This window comes from Alligator sinensis, unplaced genomic scaffold (genome assembly GCF_000455745.1).
Source record: "Alligator sinensis unplaced genomic scaffold, ASM45574v1 scaffold58_1, whole genome shotgun sequence".
Taxonomy (NCBI): domain Eukaryota; kingdom Metazoa; phylum Chordata; order Crocodylia; family Alligatoridae; genus Alligator; species Alligator sinensis.
Genome location: NW_005843222.1, coordinates 148,577 through 155,044, shown reverse-complemented (window position 1 = coordinate 155,044; position 6,468 = coordinate 148,577).

Below are 6,468 nucleotides of genomic sequence, written 5' to 3'. Positions count from 1 at the left end.
TGAATAAAACCTCACCAATTCCCTTCTGTGCCCCCGTGATGAACTTATAGGCAGCCACAAGGTCGCCTCTCAACCTTCTCTTGCGGAGGCTGAAGAGGTCCAGGTGCCCCAGTCTCTCCTCATAGGGCTTGGCCTGCAAGCCCTTAACCATACGAGTGGCCCTTCTCTGGACCCTCTCCAGGTTACCCACCATCCCTCTTGAAGTGCGGCGCCCAAAATTGCACGCAGCATTCCAACTGCGGTCTGACCAGCGCCCGAGAGAGGGGAAGTATCACCTCTTTAGTTCTGTTCATCATGCATCTGCTGATGCACGATAAAGTGCCATTAGCTTTTCTGATGACTTCATCACACTGACGACTCATGTTCATCTTGGAGTCCACTAAGACTCCAAGATCCCTTTCTGCTTCCGTGCCACCCAGCAGGTCATTTCCTAGGCAGTAGGTATGCTGGACATTTTTCCTCCCTAGGTGCAGCACTTTGCATTTCTCCTTGCTGAATTGCATTCTGTTGTTTTCTGCCCATATGTCCAACCTGTCCAGGTCTGCTTGTAGTTGTTCCCTGCCCTCCGGTGTGTCCACCTCTCCCCACATTTTTCTGCCATCCGCAAACTTGGACAGAATACACTTCACTCCCTCGTCCAAGTCGCTGATGAAGACATTGAAGAGTATCGGTCCAAGGACCAAGCCCTGCGGGACCCCACTGCCCACACCCTTCCAGGTTGATACCGACCCATCCACTACGACTCTCTGGGTACAACCCTCTAGCCAATTCGGCACCCACCGGACTGTGTAGTCATCCAAGTCACAGCCTCTTAACTTGTTCACCAGTATGGTATAGATGGGTTAATGCTGCCTCTACAGGATATAGGACTGAAAGGGGCTACTCTAGCCAGAGTCCAGTCCCCAGACTGAAAAAGGGTGCCACTCTGATATAATCTTTTCAGGGGTAGTATGTTTTCTGGCATTGTACTTGTAAAAGTCTTTATTGCCAATTTTGACAAAGAAAGCTGTCCTGTACCTTATAGTGGATCAAACTGCAATCAAAATTAATTTGCTCCCATCCCAACATTTTTACAAAGAAGGAAAAAGCTGAAAAATTTGTTTCAGAATTTCATGACAGTGGAATCTTTACATGTTGAATAGAAACTGTAAGTGCATCTCCTCTGAAGCAAAAGTTTTGCTCAACAAATTAAAATTCAGCATTGGCTAGTGTAACAGGGTGGTCTCCTTGTCAGCTCTCCACCGACCACCCTGATCTAGGGGTAACTGCCCGCTTCGCTCGCCTGCCATGCCTTGATGGACAAATATGAGAGCTGTTACTAAGGCAGGAGGCTACCCATTACTTGCCCTGCTGACAAGGGCCGAATATCCACTCCAACTTCCCCTCCACGGGTCCCATGCCTTGCAGATGTTACTCTGTGTGTTACTTCTCCGGCCTATGGCCAGAGCAAAGTGGGCACACAGATGTAGCTCTTTCCTCTACAGCCCCAGAAGGCCACATACATGCCACCCCTCTCTCGCTAGGGTCTCAATCACTCCACTGGCTCTCACCCAGCCTCTTTCATACTGCCCTCTCTCAGGGCCATACTCAACCTGCCCAGCCTCACCCTGCTTCGGGCTTAGCTCTTCTCGCCTCTGTCAGCCCCGGTGGAGTCTGTTGGGTGTCTCCTGCTACAGCCACCCGAGTGTTGACTGAGTGATTCTACAAGTATAGATCATCGCCCCCAGACTCTACCCTGCCACCTGGGCATAGCCCCAGGTCCCTCCTCCAGCCTGAGCTCTGCCTCAGGGCTCCTTAATGAGCCCTGGGCTCCCCCTGCTCATTAGAACACCAGCAGAGATGTAGGGTTGGGATTATAAGGTGCTCCAACCCGCCTTTTACCAGGGAGGTAACTGGCCTGGCATTTCCTGGGGGCTCCTAGGCATGATAGTTGTATATTTCAAGGGTGAGAATCACCCATTCTCAAACAGACTGTTTTCCTCATTTTGACACACATACCTGACATAAACCATGCAAGTATGACCAAAATGTTTGTAGTCAGAAGAATTCAGCCCAAGGTAGCTGCACTTTATTATCTTTGTTCTGCTGACTGTACCTTTTAGTTTCTAAGGGCAACCATTTTATGACCAATTCAGTGCAGATGACAAGGGAAACACACACAGAACCACATACCAAACCATGCTTTCACCCACCTCCTCACAAAGATGCCATGTTCATTCATCCCTTAAATCTAAAAGCAAAACACCAATCAGCTGAACATATCAAAGTCGAAAGAAATACAAGTCAAACACCAGGAAACACAACCACATCGGTATAACTTGCCATTTTTAGACCCTCTGCAACACTATTTTCTAATAATGTCCCAAAATAAATGCTGAGGGTGCCAAACCCACATGGGAACTGGATCTTCTAAGTAAAATAGAAGCTCCAAAGTTTAAAGGACAGTAGGAAACTGTGCGGGCCGGGAGCGACCCGAGCCCTTTTCGCGCTGCACGCGGGCTGTGGCCAGCAGCCTGGGCATGCCGGGTCGGAGAGGGAAGGCCTTCGAGCTGGAATTAGGCACAGACACGTACTGGTAGTTTTAAAGATTGTTTACTTACACCGAGATGGCAGTGGTGCAGGCTGGAAAACTTGCTTAAGTTGCGGTTACAGACAAAAAAGAAAACAAAACTCGAACCTGCAGGGCACGAGGGTACGTCGCAGAGGGTTCCGGTGACGGCAAGATGCAAAATACGAGGGTACGTCGCAAAGGGTTTCGGCAACAGGAAAATAAACCTGCAGGACTCGAACCCAGGTAAAAGAGCTCTGAGATCGGTCGTAAGGGCTCACACGAAGTTTGCTAGGCTCCGTGGGTCCTCCTGTTCACTCATCCACACGAAGTTTGCTAGGCTCCGTGGGTCCGGTTCTCTTGCGCACGGGAAGGGATACGTCTGGGGATCTATTGGCGACGGGGAGAGGCTAGAGGTTGATCAGACCTCTGTTGCCTGCTTGAAATGCGCTGCGTCCGTAAGGATCCGCAGCACTTAGAGATCTTCACACAGTGTGAAGTCTCCTCCTCCCTTGTTCGTGGAGTCCTCCAACTTGGGCGGAAACCACTCAAGCCTCTTATACGGCTAGCAAGCCAATCACTAGCCACCACGTGTGAATAATTTAGAACTGGCCAATAATGGGACTCAAATTAGCATACAAATGGCGGGAACTCTTTGCAACGAGCATTTCTGTGCTGCAACAAAGAAATGCACCCTGCAAAGAAAGCTTCAAATTGGCGGGAAATTCTCCCTTGCACTGGGGTTCTCTTTTGCAGCAGAAAACTCCACCGTGCAAGGAAGCTGCAATTTAGCAGGAACAATTTAGCAGTGCCGAAGCACACAAAAACAAAAATCACACCCTTTGGGTTGTGACAGAAACCAACTTCACTGGCTTAGCAGCACAGCATACTCTCAAAATGGTAATTCTCTGATGCTGAGAATGAAGAAGCCAGAACTATCATGCAAACATCCCGAGGAAAATATCCCAAAGAGGCCTCTTAAAATAAGTTCTCTCTCTCTACATTTCACTGCTCGTAAAGCTCTTCCTGATCCTAGTCATTTTAGGCTCAAGATCCAAACAACAGTTCAAAAGGGGAAAACAAACGGCTGCCAATAACAAACCAACAACAAACAAAAATGTTCAAGATTTAAATGATACATAATCTTTACTAACTGCTTACAAAACGGTTGCTGGAAGAAAAGTCCATAAATCTTTGTCACTGAGGATTAAGAACACATACTCCATCATCTGATCTGTATGCCAAGTTACTGTGGAATATAAAATGACAGAAAGTGGGAATGAGCTTCCCTGTATTAACTTCAGTGATAATTATGCTAAAGCATCTCTGTAGTTTGGGCATTACTAAGGAGAAAATAATAAGGATGCTTATTCACTGGAAAAAAAAAAAAAAAGAGAGAGAAAAAGATTAGGCCAGATCCAACTCCATCCATTTAGGTGCCTAAGTAAGTTGTGGTCCCCAAGTCAGATCCTATTCCACCTTGAAAAACTGTTACTACAGAAAGTGGGAGGGTCCTTGTCCTCTTCTTCCTCCTTGCTGCGTTTCTGAGACGCAAGTCTTAAGGATACGATGGAGATTGTTACAAAAATTAGATGAACTAAATGAGTTTTCAGGGACTCTAGCAGGGTGGAATACAGTCTGGCCCATTATTCTTTGAAGGCACCTCATCATAAAAGGAACAGCTATCCAGCTGGATGACAAGGTAGGTTGCTTTGCAGAGCAGACAAAAATACTTTAAATAGGCTCATTTTATGCTCTGCATTCACACTGAAGGAAAGATCATTGTACATACCAGTAATTTCTAAATGGCATCTGTTTTTTGCACCAGGTAACACTGCTTAAAACCAGCATAAGTCTGCATGCCACATTCTCCCTCTCCCCACTCCACCCCCCACCCCCCCAACTATGCATTAGGGGTAGCTGAAAACTAGACCATGATGTACAAAATGCAAAAGTTATTTGTACTTCTGAAGCCCTAGCCCTATGTTCAAAAAGTCTCCTACAGATATCGGTTTCCCCTTGGACCTAACTGAGACCTTCACCCCTACACAGCAGGCTTCCAGCTAGAAATTGGTAAAAAAAGAGAGGTCTTAGCTCAGGTGAAAGCAGAATTCTATCTTGCAAATGAAAATTAACTGTGCCAATTATAGCAACAGCTGAAACACAATCCAGTTGAATCCATTTTAGCTGCATTGATTCCACAGTGTTAGAATGATTTTTATTTATTCCTTTTGACCAAAAAAGCAAGTGAACAGATCTCTAACTAAGCTCAGGGACCTGATCTTTCTATTAAACTGGTTCCATGTTTGCATCCAACCTCTACGAAAAAAATCCCTATTAAGTATGAGTCAATCTGGAAGTAAAAGATTCAAGGTTTAAAATCTAGAAAACAAAAGAACTGTATTAGAAAATTCAAGCTATGACAAACATGTACCTTTGAAAAAAAGTTTGTCTTCTGATACTGTTGTTAAGCAGTATGCACCACCAGCCGCTAGAAAAAATAACTCTATTGAAAGTACACAGCAATTAAATCCCTTTCCACTATTGTTTAGGCCTGCTAGGACTTCAGATTAAAAAAGAAACAGCTATGTTGCAGTTTCCTTTCCTAGGTGTAAGAATTGTTTCTCCCATCAGAATAGAAATTTGTGGGAGGATCTTTTAAATTCCATCACTGATGTAACATTTTCCTGGCTTATGTGGATTGTCTGATGTCACTGTGTAGCCAGCTGCTTATTCTTTTTCAAAAGCAGAAAATTGTCCATTTACTACACTACCATGAAGTAACATGAAGTGCAAAAGATTGCTTTAAAATCCCAGTAACATGTAAATGCAGCAAGAATACAAGAGATATGGCTTACATGACTCTGACATCCAAGTCACACACCAATGCTACAGATTGACAGGCAAACTAAATCAGCTGAGGCAGAAAGCAGGATAAGCCTCCTAGTCACTATACCATCAGCTTAAGAGAAACACGCACACACTAAAGCTCAAATACAGGAGAACATTACATACACAACTTACGTACATAGTCATTTAAGCACTCCGTTTACTAAATAATGTACAAATTTAGAGAAAGAGGGGTTGCAAAAGCTTTTGGTCCCTAGCCCACAAAGCAGACAGTACATCTATTCACCAACATCAACTCTCACAAAACAGCAGATAAAAAAGCAAGCCCAAACTATGACAACTTCTAAGTGACTTCTGACACTTTAAATGCATACCATATTTACTCTGTTAAAAGATGAGGGTTTTTCCTCATTTAATGTGGGGAGGAGGTCCCTTGTCTTACAACTAAGACAGGGGTGGGCAATTATTTCAGGCGGAGGGCTGCTTACCCAGTTTTGGCAGGCTATGGAGGGCTGCATGGGTAGCCCCGCCCCTTGACAGGTGCCCCGCCCCTTGACAGGTGCCCCACCCCCTGGGTCACCATTTTGGGACCCATGTCCCAATGTCTTAGGACCCATGTCCCAGGGCCAGCACCAGTGGGGCCCAGAGCGGAATGCAGGCTGGCAGGGGTCTGTGGAGCCCAGCTAAGCTGCACCACCAGGAATAGGGGGGAGCAGGCCCGGCTCCATAGAGCCCCTGCCGGCAGGGGCCCCATACGCCCGGTCCGGGCCCCGGCCACCGCGGGCCCCGGTGCAGGCCCTGTGCTCCCACTGGCTCCCCGCCTACTCACACCCAGCGCCCCCCAGCCCCACAGTACAGGCAGGGGACTGCACACAGCCCCAGCCCCCTGCTTGCCAGAAGGGAAGAAGCTGGTGCTGAGCATGGGGAAAAGAGGCCCCTCACCCACCCCATGGCCAGTGCTTCCTGCTGCAGGCACTCACAGGCTGCGCGGGGCTGTCCAGAGCAGGCACAGGCAGCCTCATGCAGGCTGCGAGCGGCTGCAGCACGAGGCACAGGCCACACAGCGAGCC